A 16,148-nucleotide genomic window follows, 5' to 3' on the forward strand; every position below is an offset into this window, starting at 1 on the left:
AAAAGACAGAAAAAAGGATATTAGTTTAAGAAATGGCACCGAAGACAGGATATGCTACAGCATCTACTGATTACGAATAAGATGCAAAATGGGAGAACTGCCCCTTTATTTTTTTAATTACTGTTTTAATACCCTCTGGTCAATAGTTAGATTGGGGGATAAAATGTACAAGCTAGAAATAAAACAGGGAAAAGCATAATAATAAATTCCTCTTATTTCTAAACATCACCATCTGTTTTCTTAATTGAGATTATATACAAATCGTTCAGGTGGTGTTTAAAATGTAATGGAATAATATCCTTTCTACACTCAGTAAGTCAAGTTTCAGTCAATTGTGTTAGCGTCGAAAATGAAAATTGTTAGAATAAATATCACTGTGTGTTAAACTTAAACTTTAAAATGTCTAGAAAGGTGAAATTTTAGATTTTTGCATCAGTTTCTCTGCCATTTCACAAGTCTGCATCTTTGTGCTCTTACACATGAAGATGAGCTAAGACTAACATGGGAGGAAAGAGAAAGCACCAGAAGCGAGATGGACTCCGTCTTGCTTCTCCTGAAGCTGCATGAGAGCAATCTGCTGGAAAAGGAGCTTGAAAATACAGAGAAAATAGGGCAGAGAATTAAGGACTATGAAAGCACACGTTTTCCGCTGGTCTCTGTGCCATGTTGATTATTGCAACAAAAAGGGACCTTTAAAAATACAGGATCCTTTCTTCCTCCCATAGAGGATTCATAAGAGGACAAAAGGGGACAAGGGCACCTGTGCTGTGGGAGCTCCTGGCTGTCCCCCCTTGTCTCTGCTGGGGACTCTCCCCTTACCTCTGATGGAGCTGTCACTTGGGGGATTACGTCAGCACTTTCCGATCGCCCTCAGTAGGGCTCCTGGGAAGTACACGGGGATGCCGCGTGGCCGCGCGTGCTAAATCGTGCCCCTCACAGCCCCGCCTTCTGCATGAGAGGCCCCTGGAGGCCAGTGGAGCATTAGCTAATTTCTTCAGGGCTGATCCACAGCCTTCCAGAAGAGAATAGAAGAAAAACATCAGACAGGCACTGAGCTCTGTCTCTGCCCACCTGGAAGCTGTCACTGGAGTGACACTTGAGTCTCACACTCCAGCGTCCTCCATTCTGGAACGTGTGCAGGCTTGGGCCCAGGGAGCCGGCTGACAACCGAGCTCCTGCATCTTTGCCTCTGCACGCCGACAGTGGGAGTTCTCTCACCAAAAAAACAGATGGTGGTGTTTCAAGACGTCACTTCCAGTGGAAAGGTAGATGGAAAAGCAAATGAGGAAGAGAGCCCAGGGGAAAATGCACGGTGTGGGAGCCACCACCGGAGCCCAGAATGAAGCAGGAGTGAAAACAGGTTGAGCTGATTCGTAGATCAGCTAACAGGAAGAAATGACAATTACAGAAGATGTATTGCAAGATGTTCTTCAGTCCTCAAGGAGAACAGAAGCGCTGCTTTCTCTCTGAAGTGTGAGCCTTTTAAAGCCAATAGATACCAGGGTCGTTGTCACCAAACCAGAGACCAGTGGGATTCAACTATGGAATCTGGACTCAGCAATTTCTCCCAGACAATGCTTCCCATCCCTGGCAGCATAGGACATGCCAGGTACCACAAAACACTAAAAGTACATTCACAAAATGCATTGGTAAACCGGGTCTTAGGTGGGGTCCTCCATCCTTAGCTGTGGGGACTGGTTAGAGAGTATGTTATATTTTATTGGATTTTAAAAGCAGCTTAGAGAACAGAAATAGTGCTTAATGTTGATTTCATAAGAAAAGGCAGAATGTGGAGCAAAGAAATGATTTGAATATATTACCTGCAAAAACTGCAGTATTATATAATATGACCGAATATTTGCTTTGAATTAGCTTGAGGCTTTAAAGTGGAGAAGGACATGACTAAGGTTATTCTGCTTGGGACCGTCTACAGGAGTGTCGACAACTCGGAAGTACGCAGACTCCTTTACGTGCATGCCAGGGACATCGAGGTACGTTTCTTTTCACGTGACAATCCTCCACGGTGTCTTCCTCGGAAAACAGTTCCTGACGTCAGGTCCCGGGATGGGCTGCAGTGTCTTAAAGTGAATTTTAATCGCTGAAATCCAAACCCCCATAAATATCAATCAGAGGATTTCTCCCAGAAAGATTCTTTCCTGGATTAACAGCAGGACGCAAACTTCATGCAAATACCGAAGAGATGTTTGGTAAAGATGGCAGCAGAGTCCCTGAGAAGACCAGTTCCTAGTGAGGGGCTTTCCTCTTTTTATTTGAGAAGCACATGGGGTTACAAATCTGTAACCAGAAGCAAAGAGGGTGAAATACTCAAGCAATTATGAGTCAACAGATGCATGTCTGCAATTCTAAGTACGACAGTGAAAAAGATCCCAGGACGGGAAGCACACGGTGGCTTTAACTCCAGAGACAAGTTCTAGAAGGACAAGATGTTCTCAAAGAGAGCAAAGAACCGAGGATATATTTGGGATATAACCTATTGCTGAAAAATGATAGGAAAGTCATCAGTCCATAGATGTCTTACAAGAGGGATCAACTCTCACTGCTACCACTCACCATTTAATCTTAACAACACCGAGAGGAAAAAAGCCAAATTCACACCAATAGAAATATCCAGGCGTCATTTTTTCAATCCCCTCCACAGCAGTTTTCATCTAAGACAAGGTGAAACTGTAAACAGCATCCGCTGATGCTAATATCAACTATTCTAGAATGGACGTATTTGTGTTTCAATGGTTGTATTTTGTGAGCAACTTTGTCTCCTCCCCTCTCTTCCGCCGTCTGTTCCTTCCTTGTGCCACCCAACTCCCTGGACTCTCAGGACTTTTGCACGTGCTGTTTCCTCTTACTAGAACACTGTCTGTAGACATCTGCGTAACTCACCTCCTCCCAAACAGTGGCTTAGGCCCTACATCCATCTCCCTGATTAGAGGCTTCCTGGGTCACTCAACAGACTCACAACTGTTCCCAGTCTCCACAAAACCCCTTCTCTCTTAACCTGCTTTGTTGTTCTCCAAATATTTGTTACCACCTGGAAGACCATGTATTTTTAATTCTTTATTGATTTTCTTTACCTATTAAAATGTAAGCTCCGTGGGAGATCTTTTGTTCAGTGCAGGTTCCCAGTCCTGGAACACCTTTTACACGTAGTAGGTGCTCAATAAATATTGACTGACTAACTGAATGAAGATATCACAATTAAAGCCCCATTACGCTTCCCATTTCCTGCTGCCCTCCACACAACTGGGAACATGGTCATCTTCCTCAGGCTCAGATGTGGGCATGTCACTCCCTTGTTTGAAAATCTTCAACAGCAAACACAGAAATGAATAACTTAGGAGGCTCCCCACATAAGATAAAGCCTAAATAAAGCCTAAATCCCTTAAACTGGCTCACAAGGCTTTTGATAATCTGACTCCTGGGTGTATCTCCATATCTGTTTCCTATTACTTTACCCATCATGTGCTGGAAGTGTGAATTTTGGAACTAAATTACCAGGTTCAAACTTTGGCTCTATCACTTATCACCTGTGTGTCCATACATTTTCATATTGTTTCCTTTGTAAAATGGCGATAATTATAGCACCCACCTTGTAGATCGTGTCTTGAAAAAATTAAGGGGAAAAAAAATACAACTCAATAAGTCACCTACAGTGTGACCCAGCAAAACCATCCCTAGGGATTTACCAAAAAGAAATGAAAACCTAAGTTCACAAAGATCTGGTACCAAATGTTCATAACAGCTTTATTCACGACAGCCCCAAACTGGAAAGAGCCCAGATATTCATCAGTAGGTGAGCACGCACTCGGCGGTATATCCACACAATGGAATACTACTGAGCAGTGAAAAAGGAAGAGTGATGGATACAGGCAACAACACAGGTGGATTTCAAAGGTGTTATGCTGAGTGGAAGCTGTGTGACACAGAGGAGGCTACATTGTATTGATATGAAATTCTAGAGGAGGGAAGATATCACCAGTGGTGGAAGAAAAGAAGAGTGCTTGCCCCTGGGAAAGTGGGTGAGGATTGATTGGGAAGAGATTGGAGGGAATGCTCTGGGATGAAGGTGATGTTCTGGATCTTGATAGCACTGGATTGGTCATTGGGTTACACAGGTGTAAACATCTGCCAATATTCAGAGAATGTACACTTAGAATTTGTGCATTTCACGTTAGGGAAATCTTACATCAAAAGAATATAAATAAATATTACATTCCAATTCATGATATGCATGCTTAAGTACTCAGGAGGAATTGCACTATCTGCAATTTACTTTACATGTATCAAATACATACAGCGAAATCTGCAGTTTACTTTGAAATGTATCCAAAACAAAGGATGATTAATTGATAGAGAGAGAAAAATGACAGACATGTGATAAAGAACTTTAGTTAAATGTTAATGCTAGAATCCAGTGGTGAATATACTGATGTTCACCTAAAAATGCCTTCAACTTTGCTGTATCTGAACCTTTCCATAATGAAACACTGGAAAAAAATGTAAAAGACATCTAACAAAAATATATATTGAGATTATCATTATGCAAAGTGATTTTACGCTTGTGTGTTTTCCACAAAAGTAAACCTAAGCAAGTTTCCTCTAGTCCTTTGAAACTCAGTATTATATAGTGCCTGACAGTTACTGACAGATTTACCCTACACTAGCACTACCCATATTTTTCCTCATTGACCAGTTTTATAGAACAGAAGTTAAATGAGCCCAGTCTTTCACAATTAATTTTTATAGCATCATTGATTAAATTTCCCCAAATAATTTATTTCTCACTTCATACTCTAGAAGGTAATCCCATTAAATATAGTAGCGTAACATTTTTAAACCTGAGCGCCTTAGCTTCCCATTGAAAGATTTACATGGGTCTGAAACAAGAGCTATTTCTGCCTAATGATCTGTGTGTAAAGCAACAGAAATATAGACGATAGGAAGGAATAATCAATGTGTAAAATGCTATATATCTCCTAAGAGTTGTCTTAAAGAATCGAAGTTCTGCTGGGGTGGGTCATCGTATGTCGCCATGACTCCAGTTAGCTAAACACGGAAAATATATGTTTCCCTTGAATTTAACATGACCTCCGCACAGCTGAGGTAGTAAACCATTCGGTGTGGGCCATTCGAATATACAGCCTAATTATCTAATTCGGTCAGTAAATAAAATAAAGCAATTGTCTGCAGCCTACAGGGCACCAGATAGACTGTCTGGGAAGTTACAGAAGGCGCAGATGCAGCCCCTAACCTTGGAGAGGCTTTCATCAAGGACAGTTAAAGGTGCAGTGGGAAAACCAAGAAGGCCCTGCACTGAAGGAAATTTCTGCCTTGCTCAGGGACAATGCAAAGATAATGAAAAAATACACAGACTATGATGTCATAAAAAAAAAAATACAACACATATAAAGATGAAGTAGTCTGAAGCACCTGCCCCTGGCCAGCGGTAGTTTGTTAGTGACACTTTACAGTCCAGTGATTTCAGTGTAGTCACTTGATGCTGAATTTAGAGAAAGGAAAACGAATAAATATTTTCTAACTCTACACTCAGTCATGACTAGCCCTTCCTGAACACTTGTTTTAGGCACTCTGTTAAATGCTTTCCTACTGCTAGTAGAAAAGTTCTCCTAATAATTTTATGAAGTAGCTGCTAGATTCCTCGAGTTGTACTGATAAAAATAACTGAGGTCTAGGAGCTGTTACCTGCACAGGTCTATGTACTTGAAGGATGGGACAGACAAATGAGAACTGTGACCGTGAGAGTCCACGGGCTGCAATCCTGCAGCCAGCATTTCGAATACGCTAGAAAAGCAGCGCCTACCTCAGAAACAAGTCTTACAGTCAGGATTGGGTTAAATAGAGAATTTACATACGTACTCTTGTGCATTCTAAAACGTGTCCCATAACAAGTGATCTAGACAAGAAACAAAAAAATTTAGATTTCAAGATGCCATGGAAAAACAGGGGCAAACACGAGTATTTTGGAGAATTTTTTAAAACGTAGACAAAACTTTCTCATGCGTAGCTCCTTCCATTTAATGTAGAAGTCAGGAAAGGAGCAGTGTCCTCACGAAACACCATCTAGCACGGTCACCTTCCCATGACTAACAACTGACTTTTATTGCACGCTTACTGTATACGGGACACCGTTCCAGCCCACTATGTGGGCCACTCCGTACCCCACGTTTCACAGGTAAGAAAACTGAGGAACAGACAGATTAGGGGAACTCGCCCAAGGTCACTCGGCTGGTGGAGCTGGCTTCACACCCAGAGACCACCTATCCCTAAGGCCGCACTCCCGCCAACTCAAATACACCGCCTCACCCCCAGAATGAAGTGTGCACTTTTTGATCTGGCCAGTTCCTCTGTGTGGGGGCAGGATTTTCTTTAAACAGTATGTGATGCACCTGCTAACCAGCTCCAACTGTTTCCGAGCTATACCGCTCCACTCTAGGTCTGCACTTCCGACGGGGCTATTCGCCTTCCTTCCCCAGCTTTCAGGATGAAATGGGAGAAAGAGGCATATGCAGCGACATCTCTGTCTAACTTTTCCTCCGTCTGTCTACCCATTCACAGCTTTTCTCTTCTTCTGTAGAGAAGATTCCTCATAGAGAGGCTGGCTTTAGCTGTAGCCATCCAAAAGCAACAGATGTTTGAGATGAAACAATGTATACAACAGTCATTTCATCCTTGACAGCAATCAAAATCGCTTTCTACATACTGATATAAATATATACATGTGTCTGTGCACATAGAAATACTATGTATAGATAGATAGAAATGATTTATATATATGTCCATGTACCTATCTGTACACATATACATGTGCTGATAGATCACAGATAGATAGAAAATAGATGATGGAGGTATGGGTATTACTAAGGGTGGACGAGGAAAGTTTAATTCTTACTTTCTATAATGAACCATTTTTTTCTTCCAAATTAGCTGATTTTTATCTTAGCTGTTAGCGTAGAAATGTGTTATTGTTGGTTTGCCTTAGACAGATTCAAATTTGGGGGACTGACTATGTATCTTTCATGGTCACAGCTGTGTGACCTACTTTGTGCAGCCACCTTGCTCTGTTTAGTATAAGGTGAGGCTTCTGCAAGTGAGTGGTGTAAACCAAACCTCAACCATTATGACTTTAAAACTCACCAAACAAGGGTCCCTATGACTAGCAGCCCTGCATTATGAAAACTGGGCTGTAAGTCCTGATAATTCCAACTCAAAAGCATTGTGAGCTGTCTGTAGATGTATCTAAATACTATATATATATATGTATATATATATATATATATACACAATTTTTAAAACACTGTACTATAACATTCTCTGTATAAATGTCTAAGCCATAAAGTTCTATACTTAATATAAATATCTTAATTTTATTTTTAATTATTTTCCAAAGAAAATAGATCTTTAAAGCCTTCAGAAAGGAGTCACATAAAAATAATTATAATCTGCAATTCAGAGCTTTGTTTTTCACAAAGGTAATAAATAAAACATTCTCCTTTGAGCTTGCTTTATTGTGCAGAAAAAGACTGATTAGGTCAAACTGTTCTTTCTACTACTTTTTGACATGCCAGGCAGAGATAGTAACATTTCTAAAGAGAAATGGAAACTGTTCCAGGGTCTGAAGCAGGATTAGGGTTAATCAACCTAAAATTAGACATCGGTTGTGTCGTCTCCCCTCTCTTAACTCCTTTCTGTTGTTTGTTTTTTGTTTTTTGTTTTTCCTGTGAAGCAATGGTGAGCCAAAGGAAAGGAAAGCAGTCTATGGTCACAAACCTTTTAAAATTTCCTTCGACTATCATTCTGGAGAAAGAAATGACAAGCTAACCCATGGGCAAGACTTTCTCAGAAATGGTGTTTCAACAGGTGTCCTCTTCACATCACAAACTCTTTGCAACACAGCTTCAGTCTTTGTTCTATGCGCAACCCTCCCCAGTTTCCCTCTGTGGTCACCAGGAAGCTAACAGTGCATCCTTCCCGTCTGCCCAAGAGTCCTGCTGAGAGAAGCGTGCCCTGCCAATTTCAATGATCAACATATTCCATTTCTACTCATGCAATATAATACACAAAACAGTCTTCTGGCCGCACACACACACACACACACAGGAGCCTGTTACAAAGCGCACTGCCAAGCCGCCTTAAATATTTCTCAATCCTATTTTAGTACTTCCCCCGCCAAAGAAAGCCTGCCTCCTGTGTGGAGCTCTCCATAGACCTTCACAGACACGTGCTGAGAGCAGTGTCCGCTGAACAGCACACACATTCAACAATGAATGTAACGATGGTCACTGACCCGTGTCCAGAGCAGGCTCGTCGGTGCCACGACTGCGTGTCCACACGGCTTACTCAGGGACAGCCTCCTAACTTTCTTCTCTTTCGGATTCGAGGTTCACTCATCAGTGCCTTGGGAGACACAAACAACAGATCATAACAATGAGAGCAGAAAATCATGAACCCTTCACATCTCCCAGACTGTAGAAGCTCTTGCTCAGAGGGGAAAAAAGTACTAATGGATCTTGTTCAAAAAGTTGCTTGTGCTGAGAGTGGTGTCTCGGTGACACTCCGTGAGTGAACCACAGACACTAGCACCGGCACCTCTGTGTCTGATCGCACCTCCTCACGGCATTTCACATCCTAAAAAGGAAGGCTCTTCACTTGCCATGTGCATCAGTCTCTCACATGCATCAATCTTTCAAAAGATTCTGAAAACTGAAAGAGTAATTGAAAAAAAATAATATTTTTTTCAAGAGGAAAGAGAAAGAATTCCTTTTTCAGGGTCACGAAAGGGATAAAACTAATGAGAAGAGTTGACAGACAGTTCCACTGCATGGCTACTAAATCGCTCTTTTCTTGAATTTAAATGATAATCTGACAGGTAAATCTACATTAAACATATTTACTTCTAGAATATATATTCACATTAGTTCATTATCTTTAGGTGTAATTGAATGCTTGTAAATATTCGGGAGTGACTAATTTGACTAACTTATTAATGTATTTCCTAACCTATTTTATTTAAATGTGTGTTCAGTGTATATTATTGACATTGATTGTGCTTGGTTTACCCTCCAGAATTTCATGTAACACTTTCATGCCAAAATAAATCCCCAATTTCAGTTCAGCCTACTACCATACTTCTATCTTTTACAGTTTCTAAAATATACATTTTTGTAATCAAAGCCCTGATGTATTCTAAAAAAAAAAAAAAAACCTTTAAGTTGACATAAACAACCAAACTTCTTAAAATAAAAACATTTTGTTATTTCAAAACCTCAGTGAGCTACCTTTTTCTTCGAAATGTAGGCATCATGATAATAAAGTTCATTTTAAATATTAAAAGAGAATTTATATTTTGTGATTTTTGTCTATTTAAGAATTGCAAAAGGGGAACCACCTCACCAAGAACATTTAAAAATACAATTAAAATGAAAAGATAACATTTTTCACTAACAGACTGGCAAAAATGGAAAAAGAGCAACCATGCCCCAGCACTGGCCAAAGCATCCCTCTTGAACCCTCCCGTGGAGCTGCAGATTTCCACACTGTCACTAATATAGGAAAGTCTTTAAAATATGTGTACCATCTGATGCAGTAATTCTATTTTTCAGAATCAAATTTATGGCCATAACCAGAAATATTGGAAAGTTAAACATACAAGGACATTCATGCACAGTCATTTACTAAGCAGCACAAATATTCAGAGAAAGGATTTAAGGAAACACCTATGAAAGAACACTGGGTAGTCATTTAAAATAAAGATGTCGAGAAATATCTATTGGCGTAAAGACACTCATGCTATATTACCAAGCACAAGGGGCAGGCTACATAGAGCATAATACCAGTTTTCACTAACTTACATGTATTATCATAAATCCATGACACAAAGGTAAGAAGAGATATACCCCAAAATGGGAGCATCACTTATATTTGACTTGTGAGGCAATGGGAGACAATCTGGTTTTTCTTTAATCATCACTGGTGTTTGCTTTAATTATTTAATTTTTTATCTTTTCTTCGGAGAACATCTCTGATTTTCACAGAGTTGAGAATTTAATAGCCTTTAATTCGAAAAATGTTTAATTACTTATTTCTTCTCCACTTTTGCCTTACTGCATTCAGGGGAGGGGGGGCCGATACTCCACCCCATCCTCTCCTGCCTCCTTCCCCACTCAGCCCTGTGCAGTCACTCTGCCCATCAATGTGGGGTCTTATTGCTTCTTTTTGGCCAAAATGGTTCACTGAGCTGAGGTTCCCGCCCAGGCCCAAGGCCAGCTTGCTTTCTCTCTGCATCCTTGTGTTCTGCTGTTTGTGTTTGGGTTCTTTCATCTCCTACACTCAGAGTAAGTCAGCCTGGGGGGGGTGGAAATGGTGAGATTCTAACATTGAGTTTGGGCCTAGTGGAGCGAAGAGGAGATTGTGGCTTTAAATTAGGCAGCCTTCTCCAGCCCTGTTTACCAAAGAGCTCTGCAGATTTTGTGGGAAAGCCCAACAAACAGTAAGACGGGATGTTGAGTTTAATTTTTCTCCCGTTGTCACTCACGCTCATAATTCCCTTGGGAGCCTCCTAAGCAGCGGTGGCTGGGCTCTGAGGGCGGACTCAGGCATTCCTCCGTCCCCTAAGCAAATGCCACTGAATAGCAGTAGGACGTTGCCCCAGTCAGGACTGGCGTCACGAGCCAAGAACAGCCCTGTGCTCAGTCTGATGCTCTGCTGATGTCATCCTTGAAATCTTTAATAGTTTTTGAACAAAAGATACTGAGGTCTGCAAACTATGGAGCTGGTTCTAGCCCCAGCCCCCAAGCCTGAGTGTTTTTTCTGACGAAAGTAGTCAAAATTCGCACACAGCCAGATTCACTTTGCATACTAGGGAGAAGAACACAGGAGTGTCGCTTTCCTTCTGGGTTGCCTGGTAATGCAAATCATAGTAAAAACTGTCTTCCTTTCCTGGAAAGACTCGAGTCCTTACCTTCTGCACCTAACTGTAGATTTGCATTTGGGAATCATTTTCAGAGATGAAGTAAAAGCCCCGGGGCCTCCGCTCTGTTATTGGAAGAAGGAAGTAGAAAAGCCTGCTAAACAGTGGAAACTGCAGATAGTCCACGATTGCAAGAGCCCCGCTTTGTCACCATCACTACAGGGTGACTGACCTTCAGGAGGTTCTAAACTTACGTCAAGATCAAATTCATGTGGAAATAAAAGAGCGAGGCTCCCTGGATCTTAACCAGTCACTGACTGGCGGGCGGGTCAGTTAGTAAATCAAATCAGGATTATCACGGAACGCTCACGGTATTGATTCCTTGTCATGCTCCTTCTCAGAAAAATAACATCACTCTCGTCCTTCCTCGGGATTTCGTTCAGAGACCTGTGCTCATGGCCTTTCTAATCAATGTCAGATTTCCTTTGGGACAAGGTCAGGAATAGCTGTCTTAACTGAAACAGTGACTGGAGATTAGAATGAAATTATTTCTACCCACAGCCAGCATGATGTTCTGTTTACTTTGTCTTTTTCAGTCCAGGGCCCTGCCAACAAATTTACGTTAAACGCATGTAATACTCCAATCTGTTTAAAAGATTTGGTATAAAATGAAAGAATCAAGTGTATTATGAGTAAGTGTCTGTCGACAGGCCCCAGGGACATACCGTCCTTTTCTAAATTCATCACATTAAAGCGGATATGGTTCTCAAATGCTAATACTCTTTCCAATTTGTTTACAACAAAATGGGTCAACGGACCATGAATTCAGTTGCAGAACTGTCATCTCTGGCTTTAGGTTCTGTACTACTGATGAGACTTCGCTGGTGTTTGCTCACACGGCCTGCTCAGCACTTCACGTTAATGATTGCTATTGACAAGGTTATTGGATTCAAAATGAATGTTTACATTGAAATGGGAAACAAGTGTCAAATACGAAGCTCAAATAGATACTCTGATACTCAAGCTGGAGAAGCTTATCAAGGCTTAAACCCTCCACTGTTTATTCACCCTGATGAAAAGCGAAGACAATAGGAGACATGGGGATAAATGTAATGAAGAGAAACAATACTGGGGTTCTGAGAGAGGTTACTACTGGCACAACAGAGTTAATCTGGGAGAGGCTGGGGGAGGTTTTAGGCTAAAGACTTAGACAAGACTTGTTACTTTTTGATCCAGTTGTGCGCCATGAATGACTATTTACAAAGAAGATTTTGGATTTTCAAACCAGCAGGGCAGAAGTTACGTCCTTGATTTTTCTTGTTAAACACACTTGGGTACTGGTTCTCAGAACAAATGATGTCGAAGGTCTTCATTTTCTTCTCAAGCAACCAAATAAAAGAACTATAACAATACGGATACTTAAGAGGACACAGAATTTGACCCAAGACCAAAAAGTCCCTGAAAGCCAAACTGTATATTTAACAGGTGCACAATAATATTATTTTGTGAAACAGAGGAGAAATGCTATGTCATTTTAATGTTCTAAAGGTTAAAAGATAAAATTTACACATGTGATTAATGATCACTTAAATATAGTGTTTTTAAACATTTGTTTTAAAATTGCATATTCTGCATTACTATATCTGACATATAAAGTCAGATAAATGAGATTATGTCCAAAAGGGTGATAGTTAAGAGTGTGCCTCTGCTTTGCATATATCTGCAAAACCTCGGCCTCACAAAGCTGAATGCAAGAGTTTTAAAAATATGAGTGAGTTAAATTCACTTACAATTTTCCCAAGGTAAGAAATCAACCATAACTTGAGGGGGGAAAGTTATATTAAAATCAAATTAATGTTTCTGAGAATCAGCCATGTGCTTTGAATTCAATAGCATCTCTTCAAACTTATTATTAAGCACTTATATGAAAGGCCCCATGAATTAGATCTGGGACTACATCTTATAAACTGTTAGCAATTACACCATGCATCACATTTGAAGGAATGGAAAAATCTAAAAACAAAGTAATTAAGACCAAACAAAAGTAACATCACAGCTGTTTGGATAGGTAGGTATTCAAGCCCTTGGGCAGATATCCAAGGGGGCCTGTTACCGCCAGAAGGTTTGATCAGAATTGTCCTAAACCCAACGAAGGGTTTTCACCTTACCTTTCATATTTCTAAGGGAAAGATTTTATATTAACGGCCATTTTTATCTATCTCCATTTCCTAAGTTGAAATGCTAATATGGAAACATTTTATGGAAATATGGAGAATTTGTATGTATAATATATTTAAATATAACATGGAAACATATCGTCTTACAGATTATTGAATTTACATGCAATTTTTAAAGTATATCTTAACCTACAGAGGTAATATAAAAATCATGACAAAGTGTCAGTGCCATTTGAAAATGTATTTATTACTGTTACTTCTATTACTGAATACGTTTGAAAGCAAGTAAGACATCTTTATCTTAAAAGGATATGTAATTTTTTACCTATTTATAAGAATACTAAAAAATTAAATTTGTTTATAAAAGATTCCTTTTGAATTCCATTAGTGAAGTCATATTGGATCTTATTATTTAAGCTGCTTTCTTTTTCTAGGGTATCATCTTTATATTGGTTAAGTTGAAATGAACGTTAAGTTATAAAGCAACAGCAAAACAATGTTATTGTGTAACTTTGCTTGTCAAAATAATCTGTAATGTCATATGCTCAACTTTCTCAAGATTACTCCAAAGCTTCTAGGTAACAACATGCTTAAAATAAATTGAAATATAAAATGCATGCTTAGTTATCAGACTTAGCAAAACCGGCCTACTGGAATATAAATAAGGTCCTCAATGACTAATATTAGTTTATCCAAAGAACAAAGAGAAATTTACCATGAAATTTACAGACAGAAAGTATTTTTTTTTCCCCTCTGGAGGACAGCACAAAGACTTATATTTGGAAATTATAATTACAGGTAGATTTTAGGTCAATGTAAGTCAAGACAGCTGAAATTATAGCTGCAGAACATTCAGACTGGCTGCTGTCAGGCATGGTAGGCCCCATATCACTGCAATTATTTAAGAGAAAATAGAAGAAAAAAAAAAGACAAGAAAAAAACACCTTTCTGGTAAAGGGTAAGTTTTCATAAGCTGGCAGTTGTACTAAAGAGTCCATAAGGGTTGTCAGAGTCAACAAGCATTATGAGCGAGTCAAAGGCTATCACTTCAGGCGTGCGAGCACTCACACTCACCTGGGATTCTTATGACTTTAGGAACAACGTCCGTGTGGAGTTACTTTTGGAAAATCATAGAGATAACTAATTAAATATGATCATCTTTTAAAATGTGAAAAGTTTGCATGTTCTTCAAAACATTTCCTCCTTATCTCCTTCAGTCGTCTTTCCCTCACTCTGTATCACACGGTGTAACTCAACTAAACTCTCTCAGGTGCCTCCTCATCCACCAATGTCCGTGGACCAGACGGACAGAATGACTGTGTGTCTGGGTATGTCTCGTCCCCTCCAGGGGACTCTGAAGAAGGTGACAGGCAGGGAGGCGTTAGAAGGAGGTGGAAAAAGAGGAAGTAACATAGACAGAGGTGGTTGAGGGAAAAATCACCCCTGAGATTTGGGTGGGAAAAGAGGAAACAGAGTCTTATTATGGTGTTTTCCCCATGACAGATACAAATCATGTCCCCCCTGCACCCTCGGAAGCCTTTCCTAAACCTCCAATCTGCCCGAGGACATTGTGATGTGGCCCCAGCCTCCTGCGCGTCTGTCTTTCCTGTCACCACCGTGTGGGAGGTGACTGAGCACCTGCACTCTCACAGAAAGGACGATCAGGGAGCAAGGAAGCTCTGTTCCCAACACAGAGCTAACATTTATCCCATGTTCACTGTGTGTTTTGCAAACAGTATCCTACTTGATCTTTATGTCAGCGCTCTGAAGTGGGTGCCATTTGTCACGTTTCAGAGACGGTGCAGAACTGTGGTTAAGATTCCAGACTTTGGGGCCAGAAGTTCCTAGGTTTTGGTCCTGGCTCTGTCACTATTAGCTGTTTAGTCTCGGGCAAGTCAGTTACCTCTGTATACCTCCAGTTCCTCATCTGTAAAAAGAGGATAAAAATAGTGCTTACCTCATAGAGTTTTTTATGAGCATAAAATAATTACTAAATATAAGGCACTTGGGAGACTGCCAGCCACAGAGCAGATGATAAGTAAACGTCAGTTATCATTGCCCTCATTTTGCAGAGGAAGAAACAGGTTTAGGGAATCCACATCACAGGTGCTGAATGGGAAGTTATCTTACTCTTACGCACTATGCAAAGATGCTCTAAAACATAAAATATAAAAATGTGTTATCTCCGGAACAGAGATCAACCAGAGGTGACCGACAAGTGTGGTTAGAGTGAGTGGTAGAAACATCCCTCTCGGCTCAGCCATCAAGGCAGGCTGGCCAGGGATGCGATCGCAGGAGCGGCATCGGAGGGCAGACACCGGGATTTACAGGCGCTCCGGCAGCTTTGCTGGACAAGCGCTTGCCCCTGGGAAGCAGCCTGCATGAGACCTTGATGGTCAGTATTAATTCCAGGGTCAGATCACTGTTCAGAACGTTAGCTCTTCTTTCCTAATTAATCAGAGCCATTACACACCGTTAGCCTGTAAGTCCACCTCCAGAAGAAATCTTTACTAAAGCAAACGCACTACCTGTGAGATGTGACCAAACAGCTTGAGGAGGGGAGGGGATCCTCGGGTGCTGGCGACAGGGATAGGTTCAGAAGTGTTCATTCACTCAACTGATGTTTAAGTGAGCAACTGCTACAGAGCAGACCCCACATGAGGTGTAGGCATTTGTGAGGCAAAGTTAAGTGAGGCTGGGTACTTCCTTTCCTGAAATTAAAGTCTTTCTTCAGTGGTGGATGCTGGGGAACTTGGTTAACTACTTAAGGATGGGGAATATATCTAGATTCTCTCCTTGCACTATGCATTAAAATTGAATTTTAGCTGTCTTAAATAATTAAATGTAAAAAATAGCAAATACAAACTGTAAGTAAATAATTATCTGATTTGTTGGTCAGGCAGAACTTTCCAAATGCCTAAGCTCAGGAAAAAAATGAAAGAAGATTGTTAGATGATATTAATTCAAAATTACTATGTTTGTGAGTCAAAATATTATGAAAACAACAAACCAGGAAAAATATTTGAAGT

The sequence above is a fragment of the Camelus ferus genome, chromosome 14 (assembly GCF_009834535.1).
Source record: "Camelus ferus isolate YT-003-E chromosome 14, BCGSAC_Cfer_1.0, whole genome shotgun sequence".
NCBI classification, from domain to species: Eukaryota; Metazoa; Chordata; class Mammalia; order Artiodactyla; family Camelidae; genus Camelus; species Camelus ferus.